Source organism: Manis javanica, chromosome 5 (genome assembly GCF_040802235.1).
Source record: "Manis javanica isolate MJ-LG chromosome 5, MJ_LKY, whole genome shotgun sequence".
NCBI classification, from domain to species: domain Eukaryota; kingdom Metazoa; phylum Chordata; class Mammalia; order Pholidota; family Manidae; genus Manis; species Manis javanica.
In genome coordinates, this window is record NC_133160.1 from 153,190,201 (window position 1) to 153,210,206 (window position 20,006).

Consider the following 20,006-nt stretch of genomic DNA (forward strand, 5'->3'; position numbering starts at 1 on the left):
TGTGTGGACAGCTGGCACATGTGTGTCTCTGCCAAAGGCAGATGTTAGCCTGCTGTTGTACATGTGGGGCCACCCGGGTCTGGACGGGTAAGACACTTGCCCGAAGTTCTATCGGCAGCACGCTCCGCTGGAGCCAGGCTGCAAACCCAAGCTCTCAGCCTCCTGAGTACAGACTCCTTGTTACTGTAACTGTGACAATGTTCTGCAGAGGGGAGGTCAAAGTGACAACCAGCCACCAAATAAATGGAAAGAAAAAAGGCAACAGTGACTCACCTGGGGTGCTCCCGTTTTCCTGCTCACTCTCAATCTGCTGTTTCCCCTGAGCATATGGCCAAGAGGGCCAGAAACTCAGCCACAATCCTGTCCCCTCCCTGCCAAGCACTTGATAATCAGTGAGCCGGGTTCAGCAGTCCTCCCAGTGCAAATGCCTGTCACTGAGAACATATGGTCCTCTAAACAGGAAGCCAGCCTGCCAGGTGCGTGGGGGTATGAGGGTGGGGGTGACCTGGCAGGAGGAGAGGGGCTGCTGACGTAAAGCCTTTCAAAGCAGTCCTTCTCAGCACCTTTATTTCCTCTCTGGGGCACCCTGTTCAGAATACCCCAGAGTGTTGCCTTACTTTAGGCTCTCTCATGGAGCCAGGAGGGCAGAAAGGGCCCTGAAGACTTTTCTTTTACTCTGTGTCTCTTCCCTGGCTGTGGAGTGACTTCAGGGAAGTTGCTCAACTAGGCTCTTTGAGCAAATGAGTTTAGATGTGTTCAAGATAAGCAGGGAGTCTGAGAACCAAAAGTATCTGATTAAAACTATATATCCTCTACTCACAAAATGCATATACCCATTTAAGTTTGAAGACTTCCTGAATGTGACCCCTGAGCAACTCGTTAAGATCAGCTCAAGTCCAGGCACTCTTTAGGTCTAATGCTCCTGCTTTCCCAAAGCAGCAAAGCCAGCAAGCTCCCCTTGGCTCTGTTGTCTCCTATGGAAGGAAACCTTCCCAGCACCGTCTAGGTCCCTGTGTCATCCTCCCTGTGCTCTGCTTAGTCACATAAAGCCCTGCCCCTCCCCACCACCCAAGGCCTCTGGTTGCCTGGAACTGTGCCCCCAGAACTGCTGGCAGTCAGCCTTCCCCACAGAGCCGGTCAAAGTGTGAGTCATGGAGATGCCTCTTATGAATCACAGGTAGCATTTACTTGACAAAGATGGCTTAAGAGGCCTTGTTTCCCTCTGTGCCAGTTAATCTTTAAAATTTTGCTTCTGAACTGTCAGAGAGGGTTTCTGTGCATGGCAGCCCTTCGGTTGCCCCCCTGGAGGACAGAGCTGGCTGTGGGAGTCCTGCAGCTGTCCTGGGCACAGGAAGGCCAGGGGCTACTTGTCAAATGTAAGGAAACTGTAAATACTGTAAAAAATGAGAGCCTCCAAATTGAAAGGAAGTCTGGATGTTGTCAAGTCAGGCTGAGGAATAAAAGAGGCCCAAAAGGAACCTTTCTTCCTCCTTCTGAACCTTCAGTATTCCCTGCTGACGTCCAGAGAAAAGCCAGAACTTGGCATCCTAAGACCTCTAACACAGGCTCCAGTTTTTCTTTCCCACAAACCTGGGCTCCAGTTAGCCTCCCTCAGTGACAGGGGATGCGCCTCTGGCCTCTCTAGGCACATGCTTGCATCACACAGTTCTCTGTCAGACTGCCTCTGTCAGATTCCTTCCGCTCAATCCTGTCCTTTCTTCAGGCCTGCCTCAAATTTCAGGTCCCCAGGAGACTGGTCTAGGCCATTACTAATATGAATAAGCATAGTTGCTCTTTATTGAGTGACTACCTTATGCCAGGTGCTTCACAAACCTTGTCACATTTGATTCCCTCAACAAGCTTGCAAGGCAAGTATTCTATTTTAATTGGGTTTGAAGGGGTTAATTAAATCTCCTAGAGTCATGCAGCTGGTAAATGTCAGAACAGCAACTCTTGTCCAGTTGGTTTCAAAACCACTGTGATACACTGGTGCATGCATGCCTGCAGGTCTCTTCACCTACCACCTACCCTCCATCAATCCATGCAACTGACCGTCTACCCATCCTTCTGTTTCTTCCCCAAGTGCCTACATGTAGCAAGGCAGCTCTCTCTCTCCCAAAGTCCTGTGGGCTTTTTCCTAAGGCAGCCCAGTGTAGTGCTTCTTTCCTAATATGGATGTTACCTTTTTAATTAGATTGGAAGTGCTAAGGAGAGAGACCAGGTGTCAGCCCACTACAGCACTTTGGGCAGACTGGATGCTAACAAGTTGTTAAGGTTGGAATATTTACCCTGCTTTTATGGACAGGCTGAGAAGATAGCAGTCATGTTGCCAGATGATCAGCAGCCAGGAGGCATTGTCTTCAGGTAGCCAGGGCCAGGGAAGGCCATTCAAGAAAGGTCAACAGATGAAGGGCTCTTGCCAGAGGTCTGAGCAAAAATCTCCTGGAGCCCAAAACAACCATAGATTTATGCTCCTTTAAAGCCTTGACAGGTACACACTGCTGTTAAGAAAATCCTGCAGTGAGCACATAACTTCAGTTTTGAGATTGTCATTACAGCAAACACAGTGTTCAGTTTCATAAGTAACCATGATTGTTTTTCTTTCCATCCTGTCTGCCCCTTAATGTTACAATGGGATCACTGATACTGGAATACAAATCCAAAATATGCTTCGATAGCATCCAAAGTGGCATTTTAAAAAGCTCCCGGAGACCCTATGTAGCGCAAGGAAAAGGAAATGATAAAAGTGGCAGTTGTCTGAACCTGACTCGGTTCCTGTTTATGCAGACAGCTGCACAGGGCAGCAGGTGCCTTAGTCACACATGCACACACACACTGCATGTATGCGTGTTGGGTGGGTGGTGCAGTCCAACCACACACCTGCTCCCTGCCGGGTTGAGCTCTCCTCCCTCTGGTCCTGGCCATTCTACATGCATCTCCTTCTTACCCTGAATTATGACCATCTGTGTGCTGGAATGCTTCCTCCACTAGACTGAACTTCTCGAGGGCAATAAGCATGTTGTCATCACTGCCATTGTCGTGCTGATAGTGAATATTGTTCAGACCTTGTGTTAACTGCTCTACATGCATTACTGGAATCCAGCCAAAATAACTGCATAAGGTAGGTGCTCTCAGGGACCATTTTGATTCTCTGAAGTTCCAACATGCATAGTTCAGCAAGGTCTATCTTATTGTAAAAGCTCTTTAAAAAAAAATGATATTTAGCAGAAATATTTTCCCCTTTTAGTGCAAAAGAATTTCTCATCCTTGAGACATAAACTTTTGGAATGAAATTGTGAAGATTGCCAAAGCAGTGCCAAATATATCTAGAGGGGTGGGGAGGTAAAAGACAGTCAGACCTGGGTGTCAACCTGCGTCCAATAGGCTATGCGACTGTGGGCCAGTCCTCTAATGACTGAGCCTCAGTCTTAACAAATGTGAAGTAGGATGACAAAATGTGGCTCATGGTGGTATTGGGAAAACTAGGGAGAATGTAGGCAGTGGGATGTAGGCAGTGGGTAGTCATGGCATGTGGCACAAAGTAACTGTTTAATAAATTGTGGTCATTATTACCATTATTTTAATGGTTAATACTCACCTTCGATATTAGAGAGTAATACAAGCTGTGGTTTAGCCTGAATTTACATCAAGGCTGTTTTTAATTCTCTACAAATAATTAGCCCATGTTCCCCAAGGCAGATGACTATTTCTCCCCTCAAAAATTTTCAGAAAGTGCTTGGCATTAGAACATGAAGTTCCTATATAAGAGGTATAAAGATACTCAAACATGTTTTGATCTAGGGTTAAGATCTTTCACATCTTTAGAAGATTCATGGGATCCATTATAGATTGGGGTCACCATGAACACTCCTGTTCTGGGTCAAGAGGTAACATGATCACGTGGAGCTCTCGCTCTGCAGCAGCTGGAGACCTTAGGAGCTCTACAGGCAGAGGGAAGCAGAGGCAGACAGCCCTTCGGAATGTCTCTTGGGTCCATCAAAGCACAAATGCCGGGAATGCCCGTAACAAGGTTTGTGTTGTGTGGTAGTAGTAACTGGGTGGTGTGCCAGTCGGTCGCAAGCCAGGCATTTTTCATAGCTGCAGGGGCAGCATGATGATGAGGTCAACTCCAGTGCAGGAGCCCAGGCTGGGCCCTGCATGCCTGCCAAGTGCCTGGAGCAGTCAGGAGATGAGGCTGGGACTTGGAGATGAGAGGCTTACACAACAGTCTTGAATCTCTCCCAGGCTACCCCTGGGATTTCTAGAGCACAAAGATGCTAGCAAAGACACAACCTCCAAGATTCTGTGCTGGTGGAATCACCTGGGGCCAAAGGATCCTTGCTCTGTGCTGTCAGCCACCACCTCCTTTGTCTCGGCCTGAGCAGAGGAGAAAGGAGAGGGTCAGTCTCCTTCCCCACAACGTAGTGTGAACAAGTTCATTCAGGTTGCTTTCTATACTTGGTAAGGATGATGAAGGAGTTCTTTTTGAGTGTTGAAAACAGGGGAGGCGATTTGAAGCTAACAAGTGGCTCAAAATCACACTAATAGCACACAAGGCTTCCAGAAGGAAGGGGTGTGAGCTCAGCTCTGACTTGGCTCCCACGTGACCAGTACCAAAGTCTGGGAGGATCTTGGAGACAGGAGCCACCAGAAGATGCACCCCAGGAACATTTCTGCCATGGCCAGGGAACCACACCTCTTAGGTGAAATTGTAGGAGCACCCATTTCTCTAAATTAAAACCTGCAAAGAGCATACCTTCTTAATTTGTTCACCCCAACTCCATCCTCTGTCTCATTTCTCATCCATCTAGCTATTATTTTGACATTGTATTGTCAATCTTTACACTTCAGTTCAAAAAGCAGGCCCACTTTATTTCTTAGGGATGACAAGTTATTTTGCATTGAAGGAAAAAATAGGACTGGCTAATGTTCCTATCAAATAGCTTTTCTTTTTAAGTAATTTTATACCTTGGAATAAGATAATCCAATTTGTTCCGATCTTCCTGATCTATTCAAAACATTTCCCAGTAGACCTTGGATCTGAAACCAGATTTTTTGTTTTCCCTCATACATTTCAACAGGAGGTGTTGCTCTAATGCGTGGCGACTCATCTTCAGTGGTCAGCATCTAGAATCAGTCACTCTTCATGCCCTTAATTAAATAATCTTCAGTTTGGAAACTATGTAGTAAGATTCTTTATTCTTTATATATAACAAGAGAAAACATAGGCAGGCTTCATTTCTTGTAACAGTGCCAACTTCCCATAATTTGACCTTAATTTGACATCAGGGGATCAGAACCTTTCTTCAGAGCAGGGTATATGCTTTCATAACTTAAATGCACAAGATGACGACTGAGGATTATCTATGGTCATTACAGATATTGGAATATTCCTTCTTAGAGATGAAGAAATAGCCCTGTGGTTAGTTACAGCTGCTGTTTGAAGACGACTTCAGTTGTCTTTTGTTGTCACAAGGCGTGGACTCCAACTGCAGGATTATAAGTATCGACATTCTCCAGGATCAATATTTAAAGGCAGATTAGATATAAGACTCACATTCCGGAGCCATATTTTACAGAATAGTAAGAGTCATGTGTGATCATAAAAATGCAAATACACTCACACACAACAAAATTGTACGTATTCTCTTCCTTGAAGTGTACTTATTTTCAAGGCAAACTTACTGATGCATCGTTTTAGAACACATGCCATGTTTTATTCTTCCATGATTTTTTTTGTTTATTTTCTAAGAAAAAAATCAGTGTTGTTTTTAATCTACACAACCTTCTGGAGGTCAGCCTACAGGGAAACTGGCTATGCTACAGGACGTCAATGTCAAAAGAAATTTAGTTTGACAATCAAGCTTTTGGTCACTCTTAAACACAGAACACACATGCTAAATATAAGACAAAATGCAAAACTGGGTAAATAATCATCTAACTCCAGTTTTGATGTTTGGCTGCTGATGACTTTCAGAGCTGCTCCATCCTTTGCTTTCTATTGGTTGATTAATTACTCCACCAGCTGAGATTTCACTAGGCTAATTACTCACTTATGCACCAGGAAATTTCTTCTTTTGTTTTAGCCCTCAAATACGTACATTTAAATAGTACGTCAAGGGGGTATTAGTAGGCTTAGGGAGCTGAAGAGAGGAACTTAAGTCTACTTAGACTAGTCATGGGATACCAGAGGCAGACCCCAGGAGGCTGGGGCAGTCCACAGAGCACACTTGCTAGTGGCTTGCTGGCTGGGACAAGGGTCTTGGTGAGGTAACTGAACCACTCTTCTGGGGAATGAAGCGTTCCCTTGGCTGTCCTTTGGAGAACAGTAGGGATTAATTATGCTATCAGTAAAGATGAGAAACCTGCTCAGCCTTGGAGCTACATTAACTCTTACAGGTCCTAGATTTTTACTGAACCCTTAGCAACTGGCAGGAAATTAGAGAGTCTTAAGAATCTGAGGGGAAAAAAGTGTTATTCCAGAGGGCAAACAGGTTGTGTTCTGATGACCAGTTTTATCTGGAATGTGGTAAAATGCCTTGTAAGTAATGCTTAGAAAAATGTCAGTGAGTAAGCCCCAAATACAAAACATGGGATGATCCCAATGTAGAAAGTGAGAGTTAAAGAATCCCCTACCTGGCTACCTTTGTATTGGACATCCTAAGGTCTCAGTTTTTCCCTTCTTTTCCTGTTGTTCTTTCCTTTCTGTCAAACCTTGAGAAAAAGTGAATTATTTGCTCTATTGTAGAGGTTAACTTTTGGGCCACTGAAATTCTGGGTAAGTGTTTTGCTATCTCAGGGTCAGTTAAAGCTGCCGGGGGATCCCTCAGCGTTGGCGTTCAGAGGGAATCCTTTATTTCACAAGCAAGCATCCCCACTGCCGCAGGCCAGAGGATCTGAGTCAGAACTCTGGGCCACAGCTGAACCCAACATGGGCCTGCCTCAAACTTGGCAAGTCCCACACAACCTGCTGATGACAGTGGCTTAGGTCTCGCCAGGGGAGAAAAATATGTAAATTATAAGCTGGAGTGAGAACTGCATGTTAAGTCCTGCCAAGCTACAGTCATCAGACCAAATCTTGCATGCCGTGAATGGAGCCAGGCAGAAAAACAAATCAAGTTCCGTCATGGTCATGCCCTCATACCCACGGCCCTTCTTCTGGCTTGAGTTCCTCAGTGGTGCGGCCTGAGCTTTTACCGTTCTGATGCAGTTCAAAGCTCAGGTAAGCACACATGGGACCACGCCAGTGCCCCAGGGACTTCTGGGAGGCACAGACGTGGGAAAGGTGAGGGCAGGATAGACTAAGCAAAAAGATAGACAGCCAGTGAGAGCACAGGAGCCAGAATGAAGTAAGTTCTTGAAAGAGCCCTTGCCCTGGGCCTGCAGTGCAGCAGTCTGATGCTGGAGGTCGACTCAGCACCAGAAACCACAGGCCTGCCTCGCTAGGTGAGGATCCCAGCCCAGCACCAATGAGAAGCAGAGAGCCCGGAAGGCCGCAGAAGAGGTTGCAGCACCGCATCGCCTACTTCCAGAGTTCCTTATTTTATCCATTCAGAGATAGGCAGGCCAGGACTGTCGCTTGCCTTGGTTCTGGACCATTTGTACTTACTGGTATTGTTGTAGGAAACCCTAGGTAGGTTCGTTTTACTTCAGAAACTCCTTGGACAAGCAGCACCTGTCATCTGGGAATCTGTCAGGAATGTAGAATCTCAGGCCCCACCCTAGATCTACTGAATCAGCAACTGTAATTTAAGATGCTCTCAGGTGATTCCTGGGAATATTAAGGACTGAAGAATGCTGTTTTAAGCACTGGTTCCCAAAACTGACGGTACTTTTGGGGAGCTTTAAATTACACTAATATCTGGGTTCCATCCCCAGAGATTCTGACTTAATTGGTAGGTTTGTGGCCTAGGTATCAGGATTTTTAAATGATTCCAAGCTGTTTACATGCAGTGAGGTTTAAAAGCCGCTGCCTAACGCTCCTTCAGATTTTTCTCCTACTCTAGTGCCTCTCAATATTTATTGGGAACAGGAATCACCAGGATATCTTTTAAAAATTCAGTTTCTCATTCAGCAGTCCTGAAGAAACAGATTCCATAGTTCTAATGAGCTCCAAGGAGACGCCAATGCTGCTGGCCTAATGACCTTCCTTTGAGAAGCAAGGTTTTAAGACACATGAGAATGACCACTGGAAAGAAAAGAAGTGAAAAAAAAAAAAAAGAAACCCTAAGAAAATCCAGTTGCACAATACCTAGAGTCAGGCAACAGGGTAGTGTGGGAGAAAGACCTCAGGATATACAGAATCAATTAATTTCTATATAACTAGCAACTGTTAGAAATAGAAATTAAACAATAGCACTTACAATAGCATAAAAAATATGAAACTTAAGAGAAAATTCTGACAAAGGATGCTATACATTGACAACTAATGCAGAGGTATACTGTGACAATGTTGCTAAGTGAAATTTAAAAAGATCTAAATAAATGGACATATACCATATTCATGGATTGCAAAATTCAATATTGTTAATCTATCAGTTCTACCAAAATTGATCTATGGATTCAATGAAATCTCAATCAAAATCCTGGGTGACTTTGCAGAAATTGACCACCTAATTTTATAATCCAGATGTCTCAAGACCAGAGCTGAGAAAGCACTGAGCTGCCCTGTGTCAGAGTAGTTGATTAAGGCAATAAGCCAAAATGAAAATAACAGTGAGGACTTGAATCGCTTACTCCAATATTATAAGCAAGAGGCTCAACTGGCAAAAGTACCACCCTTCTCTTCCATCTTTTCCCCCATGAAGTAACTCTGGTTGAAGGTCAGGTAGATCAGCACAGTTGTAGGGAATTGTCTGAAGGCTCAGGGAGACCTAAACAAAAGTCTCCTGCAGTATTATGGACCTGGGGACAAGAAAGAGAGAGGAGGTAAAGACAGGAACGAAGAGTAGGAGCACTGAGTCCGAGAGGAAAAAACAGTGTCTTCACGTCCTCCCCAGCACCGACACTCTGATAGAGATTTGGCAGAGACACCTGAGGAAGGTCTCCATAGGCCTTTGACAAAGAGGCTTCCAAGTATGGAGGCATCTAATTACGAATACAGATACATTTAAGAGCATGACCGGCCAAGGGGGCCTATGTCCAGGACTGCAACTCTCTTTAGATGCTGCAATGCACTGGCTGTGCACCAGGTCTGGTGTGGGGAGGACAGCTTTCCCCCATGAGGCCTACCAGGTAAAGACTTTGTAATTGCGAAGGAAAAAAATTACATGTAGGTTTTGGCCAGCAGACAGACTCCTCAATAAAGAGATGCAGACATACCAGAGAAGCCCTAACAACTTTGAAAAGAACAAAGTTGTAGGGCCAAAACTGAGCTGTTGTCAAATTTATAGGCACGAAGTTGTTCATAGTTCCCATAGTTATATCACTTCTCTCACTTTTAATATTGGTAGTTTTTGTCTTTTCTCTTTACTCCCTGATCAGTTTGGATAGAGGCTTATCAATTATATTAATCTTGTCAAAGAACCAGCTTCTTGTTTTATTGATTTTTCTCTGTTTCTTTTGTTTTCTGCTCTGATCTTTATTATTTCCATTTTTCTACTTACTTTTAGCTTAATGTTTTTTTCTGTTTTAATGGAAGCTAAAACTATTGATTTGAGACATTTCTCCTTTCCTAATATAGGCATTTTTTTTGTATAAATATCCCATTATATACTCTTTAGCTGCATTCCAAAAATTTTGATATATTATGTTTTCATTCAGTTCAAATACTTTCTAATTTCCCTTTTGATTTATTCTTTGATCCATGGGCTATTTATCAGTGTCTTAGTTTCCAAATCAAGTTTTTTCCAGATATTTTTGTTATTGATTTCTAATATAATTCCATTGTAATCAGAGAACATACTTTATATGGCTTGAATCCTTTTAAACTTATTGAGACTTGTTATATGGCCCAATATATGTTTTATAGTCATGTAAGTCCTGTGTGCACTTGAAATGATGTACTTTTTGCTGTTGTTGGATGGAGAACTCTCTAAGTGTAATTAGATGAAGTTGGTTAATAATGTTCTTCTACAACGTTACTGATTTTTCTGTGTACTTTTTCTATACATTGATGGAATGTTGAAATCTCTGACTATAATTTTAGATTTGTCTATTTTTCTTTGTACTTCTTTCAGTTTTGTTTCATATTATTTAGAAACTATATGTTATGTGTATAAATGTTTAGGACTGTTACGTCTTCTTGATGACTTCACCTTTTATTATTATGGTCATGTTGTTTTGAAATGTAACTTGTCTGTTATTAATACAGTCAATCCAGCTGACTTTTCACTAGTGTTAGCATGTTATTTCTTAACTCATTCTTTTACTTTTAACCTAAATTTTTTTATATTAAAATGGATTTATTGTAAGAAACATATAATTAGATCTTGTTTTCTTATCCATTCTGACAATCTGCCTTTTAATCAAAATGTTTACATTTAAATCTTACTTCTAAGGTGATTATTGATATGGTTGAGAATTTTGTTATTTCTATTTTCTCCATCTATACTTTGTTTCCTTTTTACTCCTTTTCCATCTTCTTTTGAACTGCATCATTTTATGATTCCATTTTTTCTCCTTTGGCTTATGAATTATAGCTTTGTTGTTTTAATTTAGTGTTGCTTTAGGCTTCATTATATATATCTTTAACTTATCACAGTAAACCTTCAAGTGATAGTACTCCATTATGTATAGAACTACTTTAAACTGTATATATACTACATCTCTGCCCTACTTGCTTTTTTTGCTACTGTTGTCACATATTTTACTTCTACTCCTATATAAACCTCATGATTTAATATTTTTACTTTACATGGTTTAAAAATAGATTTAAATAATAAGAAAAAATAATATTTACCCACAGTTATAATTTTCAGTGCTCTTCATTCTTTTGTGTAGATTCACATTTCCTTCTGATGTCATTTTTCCTCTGCTTGAAGGACTTTCTTTACCATTTCTTTTAAGGCATGTCTGGTGGTAATGACTTCTATCAGCTTTTGAATGTGTGAAAAGAGAATGTTTATTTCCCATTCACTTCTGAAAGATATTTTCACTGGGTAAGAATTCTAGATTGACCATATTTTTCTTGTAGTACTTCAAAGATATTGCTTCAGTCTTCTAGCTTGCATGTTTCTGACAAGTAATAACCTATCTTAACCTTATTCCTTTTCACAGAATGGAACTTCTTGGGTTGCTTTTAAGATTTTTCTCTTTATCACTGATTTTAACCAAATTTATGATGTGTCTTATGATTTCCTTACGGTTTTTTTGCTTGGCCTTGTTGATCAACTTGCTCATGAGGGTTTTTATTTTTCATCAAATTTGGAACAATTTTTACCTTTATTTTTCAGATGTGAACCCCCCTCTTCCTTTGGGGATTCCAGTTACAAGTATGATTAGATTGCCTAAGGTTGACATACAGCTCACTGATTATCTTTTTTTTTCCATTTTTTTTCTCTGTATTTCATTTTGAATAATTTCTATTGTAATATCCTCATGGTTCACTAACCTTTTCTTCTGAAATGTTTAGTATTAAAATATCTGGCTATTTTTCATCACAGACATTGCGTTTTTCTCTAGAAGGCTGATTTGGAACTTTTTAATATCTTCCATGTCTCTACTTACTTAACATAGTCAAGTTTTTCTCTAGCTTTTTGAACATATAGGACACAGTTATAAAAATACTGTTTTAATGTCCTTGTTTATACAATCTATCATCCATATCATTTTCAATCAGTTTTGATGTATTGGTTTTTCTCCTATTATGAGTTGAATTTGCTTCTTTGCATGCCTGGTAATTTTTTAAAATTAAATGACAAATACTATGAATTTTACCTTGTTGGGAGTTAGATATATTTGGTTTGCATGCCTGTAAATATTCTTGAGCTCTCTTCTGCAATGGAGTTAAGTACTTGGAAACCATTTGATCTTCAGTCTTGCTTTTAAGCTTTGTTAGGTGGGACCAGGACAGCACTTAGTCTAATACCCCACTAACAAGTCAAAACCCTTCTATGTAGTCTGCTAATGCTCCATGAGTTAAGAGATTTTCCTCTCTCAGTGTGTGAACAGACACCGTTTTGGCCCTGTGTGAGCTCAGGGGATTGTTCCTTCTAATCCTTTTTGGCAGTTCTATTTTTTTTTGGCGGGGGGCGGGGGGGCTTGGGGAGTTTCCTTACATGCATGCTCTGAGGAAAGCTCCCAGCTAAATAGTTGATGAGGATCTTTCTCAAATCCTTGGTTTTCCTTCTGTGCTCACCTCTCTCTTGTACTGTCTTGTGAACTCATGTTGTCTTGGCTCCCTTGGACTCCAAGTTCCATCTCTTCAACTCAGGGAGACCACCAAATTCTTACTGGGTTCCCCTTCCTATGTTGCATCATGGAAGCTCCATAGGCAGTAAGTTGGGGCAATCATAAGGCTCACGGTCCTTAGTGCGTGATGTCCCACATCATGAGAACTGTTGTCTTAGTCTGGTTTTTCAGTTGTTTTAGGTGAAGAGTAAATAGTATGATTCCAGTTACTCTGCTGCCTTAGTCTGCTCAGGCTGCTATAACCAAATACTATGAACTGAAAAGCTTAAACAACAGAAACTTATTTCTCACAATTCTGGAGGCTGGGAAGTTTAAGATCAGGTTACTGGCAAGATAAACCTCATTCTAAGACCTGTTCTCCTGGCTTGTAGGTCACTGCTATATTTCTGTGTGCTCACATGATATTTTCTTTGTTGTGCTGGAGAGCTCTGGTCTCTTCCTCTTCTTATAATGACAGTGATATCATCATGAGGAGTTCATCCTTATGACCCCATCTAAACCTAATTACCTTCCATAGGTCCCATTTCCTAATGCCATCAACACTCTGTGTTGTTAGGGTTTCAACTTAATGAATTTTGGGGCAGCATATTTCATCCATAATGTCTATCTTAGGCAGAAACAGATGTCTCCCCTGTGTTTTGAGGAAGACTAAATATGCAAGATGTTAATAGTTTGTGTATAAATGATATTAAGAGACTTTGGGCTAAGCAGTTAATCAGGTTGTTTACTTCAAGAATTTTCAGAGTCTCTGATGGTCTCATATGCAGTGTAAATCTCCAAAAGGAAGACCGGTACTAATCATTTCCCAAATTTATTAATTATGAAATCTTAAAAATGACAGAGACTTTATCCTACTATTCTGAGATTGCTATTTTTTGCATGATTATGTATCTATTAATTCTATATCTCTGGGAGACAAGAACAGGTTTCATTTCTTCTTGTTAGTTAAAATGTCTAGTGTTAAATATTTTATATGCACCGTCTCACTTAATTTTCATAGTAACCAGCCCTATTTGGTATTGATTAGCATTTTATAGATGAAGAAATGAAGGCTTATAAATCATAGGTAATTTTACCAAGGTCACATAGCTAGCAAATGGTGGAGATGGGTTTCAAGTCTAGGTCTACTAGAGTTTAAACAAAAATATGGAATATTCTGAAAATATTTGTTTTCAGCAGTGGTAACTATTCTCTCTGTCTCCAGCACAGGAGTTACTAATATACATGGTTCTCCATAAAGTACTGGTACAGGAATTCTCACCCTCACTTCCAGCCATCCCCCTCACATGGTACAGGTTTCTGGTGGTTGCTTAAAGAGATTCCTAAAGGTAATGCTGAGAAGTATTGTCTTGCCAGTGCGTTTCAGCCCCAGGCAGTTCACTATGGATTCAATGTGACCAAAGAAATTGACAGCAAAACATTCTTGGGGTGAAAGGGTTAGACCTTATTTCCAGGTGGCAGGTCAGTCACTGAAATCCCGTTCACTCAGAGCAAGTCTGCATGCAGCAAGTAGGTCTCTGCCTCTGGGCCCCTCTGTCTGCACAGCCCTCTCTCTGCCCACACAGCCATCCTCTGGGCCTCTGTCCTCGGCACTGCCACCACTGCAACCTCTGCTCTCCTGCAGCCTTGCAGCCCTGCCACCCTGTCGCCCAGAGCACTGGGCAGAGCTCTTCATAGAGTCAACAGTTATGTATTGCCCACACGTGTGCAGTGAGCTGGTCAACCAGCCAGATGAGATTCCTGGCCACAGGAACTCTCATTTTATCTACAAGTGTCCTCACACAGTAGTTGATTATATTGGCAAGAGAAGTCTGGAAGGTCAAGAATGATGTTTTCTTACTTTCTAGAGAGGCCAGTGACCTTATCCTAGGGCTGAAGTCCTGGGTTGGCCTTCTGTCCAGGGGAGTTCCTGTCTTTCCCACAGTGCACGCTTACAACATCTCTGTACTTGGCCACCAGCCTGGCAGTATCAGACCTCTAACAGAGTTGGGGTTCTATCAGCCTGTCCACAGATCCAGATCTTTCTTCCCATACACGTATTCAAGTCTTTCCATTTTTGTTAGGCTCTTACAGATGAAATATTTAATCATTCAGCCACTTTTCCCCTACACTAGCAAAGGAAGCCCATCGACACAAAAAATAGTATGCCACTCTTTGGGGGTAAGGCACACAGTCCTTTGAAAGGTCACAGAAGGTAAGAGAAAAGCCTGCTTATTTCCCCCTATAGAATTTTACTATTGACATTCTAACCCTCTCATTCATTCATTCATTCATTCATTCTCTCTCTCTCCCTCCATGGGTCAGTCTATTACTATGCATGCTATGGGTACAAATTTAGTTATATATTAGAGATAATTTCTCCCTTTCTATTTCATGAAAACTTTGCAGTGATTCCATTTATAATGGAGGGATCCTTTTGTCTCCGTTATTAAGATAGTAACTCCCCAAGCTGTAAGCTGAAAGAATGCACAGAGAAAAGCCAACGGAGGGAAAGGAGAACCAAATTCATTAGGTGGTGGGGAGAAAATAGCTAAGTCACCAAACTAGCGCAGTGCTAGAGCAGAAACAACGACACTCCTGCTTTTGAAGAAGCCGCTGACTAGAATTAGACCACACCAATCTCAGGCTGCCTGAGGGATCAGCTGCCTCACTACAGAGTAATGGTCTGGACCACAGCAATAGAAATTATTGTTCAGTCACCTCTCAGAGGATCAACCCATCCACACAACCCTGTTTGTCCCACTCTCCATCAGAATTTCAAGCTTCTCAGTCATCAATTCAATTGCCTTCCCTTAATCTGACCCAATTCCCACCTACTAATTCCCACCTTCATTCCTCTGCCTAGTAAACTATTCCCCTGTCTCTGTGAATTCCCAATTGCCCATGTGAGATCAATAAACTGTTTTTCAACCTCTTCACTAAAGGTTTTATTCACCTCTTCACTTAACTAAAAGTAGGCTGTATCTTGGGGAAACAGTTTCTCTGCAGGCCTCTCAAATGAATGATTTCTTTTCTCTTACACCTAAAGTGCTTCAGTTATCCTCAATGCCAATTTGAGTTTATGCCCCTTTCCCTCTTGTTAACCCCTACTGCTTCTTTGAGGTTCACACTATCTGGTTACACTACTCTTCCTCCTGTATGTTAGTCACTAACTAGTAACCTCTGGATCTTTCCTCCTCATTCTCAGTAGAACTAGCTTGCAGCTCAGTTTCCTTCTTCATCCTTGCTCCTGTCTTCCTTGGTGACTTCAATATGTATGTGATGACTCATCCAACACCATACAGACTCTCGGTTTCTTGACATCCTTACATCTTCAACGATGTTGTCTTCTACTCTACCTCAGCTATCCATCACACCTTACATCTTGGTATCAACAAAAATGGGCCATCTCCCAAATATCAAATGCAAGTATCTCATTCTGGCTACAGATTTTATCCTTTCAAGTTACTTGCTCAAGTATTCTTCCTTCAAAAGTGCTCTTACTTTTTTGTTGTTACCTTCAATCCATCTACTCCTCTTTATCAATACCTAAACCAACCCATTCTTACCCCTCATTTTCTTCTTTCCTAGCTTATATATATATTTCTAGCTTATGTGACCTACCTTTATAGTTTCTTCCTTGCAGGCTTTAACTTTTTGCCCGGTTGAATGAGGGTTGGAGGTCCAATAAACAGCAACCTTCTTCCTCCCTGAGTTCTGAATACTTGAGAGAGAAAATTAAAACCTAGGAAAATAAAAGCTGGTGAAGATGATGTATCATCTTTCTCACTGATAAAGTTAATCCTAGGGAATGTGACTTAGTTTTGCAGCAAGGACAGGCTTTTCAAAGCTGAGTTTCAGACTTACGCACTCAGTGGCACATGTACTGAGCAACTGCTGCCACCCCTCTCCCCACCCCATACCATGAGATCCAGACTTCCTCCAGCTAGGGCAGAGAGGAGCAGTACACATGAAAATATATGTTTACTGTGGACTGCTGTATTCTAAGAGAAAGATGAAAGAGGGGTTGGCTTACATGCCCACTTAATGATCCCAACCTCAGTAATATAATTCACTCCTTTCCCCAGGCAGAAAGAGTGAGGAGCATACACCAGTGAGCTCCCACCACAGGGAGAGAAACATTAGGACTTGAAAACACATCTCTCCCAACACCTCTCTTCCTTTGTTATACTTGCGTTATAAATGCCCACCTTTCTAGGGTCTTTTCCCTGTCAGCCCCAGAGCAGTAGAAAGTAGTCTTCAGAATACTTTCACACATTTTATTTTATTTGATTGTTAGAATAACTACATGAGAGAAACTGGATAGGTAGAATCACCTGTTTTATAGGTAAGATAATTGAAGCAATGTGAACTGTCATATGTTACAATTGATATGATAAACCCAATTTATCTGAGAGGAGATGGCTTAGTTTCTTGTTGCTGTAACAAATTACCACACACTCAGCGCCTTAAAAAAACACAAAGTTATTACCTTATAGCTCTGCTAGTGAAGGGGCTCAGGACAAGTCTCCCTAAATTGTGCCACTTTGGTGTGTGGACTATTTTGAGCTGAATGCAATCAAGATCTTGTGGGCTCAAGGGAAAGTTTTGCCTCTCCCTAACTACTTAGAAAAACCTAAATTGGGGTCTTTCTCAGGATAAAAGTTGTTATCAGAGATAAATTTTATTTGAGTGACCCATCTGTATGGCAGCACAAACATCTAGTCACCAAACATCTGCTCTTTATTGCCCTGTGCATTGCCCTCTTCCCCTTAAAACTTCAAACCCTACCCATTTTTAGCTCAGGAGGGCATATATACCTCATTTTACTTATCTTTGAACCTGTCATGCATGTGGGGTTCCCACACACATACAAAATTAAATTGGACTTTCTTCTGTTAATCTGTCTCATGTCAATTTAATTCTTAGACAAGTTGGGAGAACCTTGAAGGGTACAGGAAAATTTTTCCTCCCCAGCAGAGGTCAGAAGTTCTAAAATCAAGATATCAACAAGGCTGAGTTCCTTCTGGAAGCTCTAGTGGGAGAATCCATTACCTTGCCATCTCCAGCTGCTAGAGGCTACCTGCATTCCTTGGCTCATGACCCCTTCCTCCATTTTTAAAGCCAGCAGCATAGCATCTTCACATCCCTCTCTGACTCTGAAACTCCTGTCTGCCTTCCTCTTTCCCCTGTTAGGGCCCTTGCCATCACATTGGGCCCACCTGATAATCCTGGATAATGTCCCCATCTCAAAATCCTTAATTTTGTCACACAAGCAAAGTGCCTTTTGATATACAAGGTAATATATTTACAGGATTTAGGGATTGGAACATGAATATCTTTGGGGGACCATTATTCTTCTAATGGAAGTATGGCACCATTGGTTTGAAAAAGAGGTGTTAGTACTTTTGATGGAAATAGAATGCTGTCTCATCATATTTGTTACTAAAAAACAAACATACAAATAAATATAAACATTGAGTGCCCAGCATAGTACTTTTTGTTCAGAGTAAGCATTTAATGTTTGTTGAACACATATATGCACATCACATATCTAAAAAAAAGTTTTAAGGATAAATAGTTGGTGTAATACAAAAACAATCTCCTAAGTAACATAACAAAGGCACTGATACTACTAAGGCCAACTGCATAAGTTAAAAGAATGATTTGAAGAAAAGTTTTTGAATCATCAGTGATACAAAGCTTAACAAATTATTTTCATGTGTCCTCACCATATTCTGTATCTGTTTCATTTCCTCCCACTGTGATATACCTAAATCGGCCAAACTATTTAACTGATATATATTTAAAATATTTATTGCACTTATTCAAGAAAGAAATGTGTTTGATTTAAAACTAGGTGAGCTGCAACACTTCTACATTCTATTGCAGGTTTGAAGAAAGAAAAATAAAAGGCATATAGATTTGGAAAAAATGTAAAATTGTCTTTATTTATTGACGACATATTGTATATGTAGAATATTCCAGGGAAACTACAAAAAGGAAATAGTGGGTAGAAGTAATAAGTAAGTTTAGCAAGGCCTCAGGATACAAGGTCAATATAAAAAAAATCAATTGTATTTCTATATATTGACAAACCATTTTAAATTGAAATTAAAAATGACACAATAGTATAAAAATGTGAAATAATTAGGGATAATTAGAACAAAATATGTGTAAGAGCTCTACATGGATAACTATAAAATATTGCTCTGTGAAATTAGAGAAGACTTAAATAAATGGAGAGATATTCCATGTTCATGGATTGACAAACTCAATATAGTTAAGATATCAATTGTCCCCCAAACTCATCTACAGATTCAATGCTATCACAATAAAAATGCCAGCAGCTTTTTTTTTGTACAATGGGAAAAACTGATGCTAAAAGTATTTCTAGAAACCAAAGAACTTAGACTAACCCAGATAATTTTGAAGAAGGTGAATGAAATTAGAAGATTTATACTACCTGATTTCAAGACTTACTCTAAAGCTACAAAAATCAAGACAGTGTGGTATTGGAATAAATTTATGGAGCCAAACAGAGTCCAGAAATAAGCCCATAGAAATAAAAGCAATTGATTTCTATGCAGAGGTGCTGATGTAAAAGGGACAGGATAAGTTTTTTTTAGCAATGGCACTGAAACAACAGCATATCCATATATAAAAACATGACCCTCAACCCTTAATTTGTATCATATATAAATTTCTTTTTTAAAAATCATAGGCGCAAATGTAAGACCTAAAACTGCATCATTTCTAGAAGAAAACAGGCAAAAAACCTTTGATCTTAAGATATACAAAGATTTCTTAGGACACAAAAAATATGAATGAACCATAAAAGAACTTAGATAAACTGATTCAACAAAATTAAAACTTCTGCTCTTTAAAATGTAGTTAAGAAAATAAAGAGACAAGCCACAGGATGGAAGGAAATGTTACAAACCATAAGTATATCCAGAATAAAGACTTCTTATAACTTAAGATAATTGATTAAAAATGGACAAAAGACTTGAACAGACACGACAAAAGAAGATGTAAAAATAGCAAATATGCATGAAAAGACGTTCAACATTATTAGTAATTAGGAAAATGCAAATTAAAACCACATATTAGAACGATTAACACTATAATACCAAGTGATGGTGAGGATTTGGAGCAACTAGAACTCTTATACATTGCTAGTGGGAATATAAAATTACAGAATCACTTCAAAAAAAAATTTGGGGGTTTCTTAGAAAGTTAAACTCATGTCTACATATGTCTCAACAATTCTATTCAAAAGGAATGAAGATATATGTCCACATGAAAGATTGTATCCAAATGTTTATAGTAGCTGTATCTATAATACACCAAAAAATGAGAACAGGGATACCCATTAACAAATGGATAAACAAATTGTATGAAATAATCATACAATGAAATATGATTCAATAAAAAGGAATGGATAACTAATCACATAACAAATGGATGAATCTCAAAACATTATGCTGAATAAAAAAAGCCAGAAACAAAGTGGTACATATGTATGATTCCATTTACATGAAACTCTAGGAATAAAATTTAATCTGTAGAGACAGAGAAGAAAGTGGTCATCTGGAATGAAAGTGTATATGGGAGACCAATGGGAAGGGGTGTAAAGAGAAGTGCTTCAGGTGATGGAAATGTTCTGTACCTTG

At 40.3% G+C, this 20,006-nt stretch overlaps 1 long non-coding RNA gene across 6 annotated transcripts in view; it reads right to left on the bottom strand.

Moving 5' to 3' along the window:
* The window catches only part of LOC140849648 (uncharacterized), a 58,084-nt gene extending 57,655 nt beyond the window's left edge, over window positions 1-429 (bottom strand). For all 6 annotated transcript variants that reach the window (XR_012131781.1, XR_012131780.1, XR_012131777.1 and 3 more), the window contains exon 1: window positions 274-429. This is a non-coding gene — a long non-coding RNA (uncharacterized lncRNA). The remainder of the gene's footprint in view (window positions 1-273) is intronic.
* Window positions 430-20,006: the final 19,577 nt, after the last annotated feature.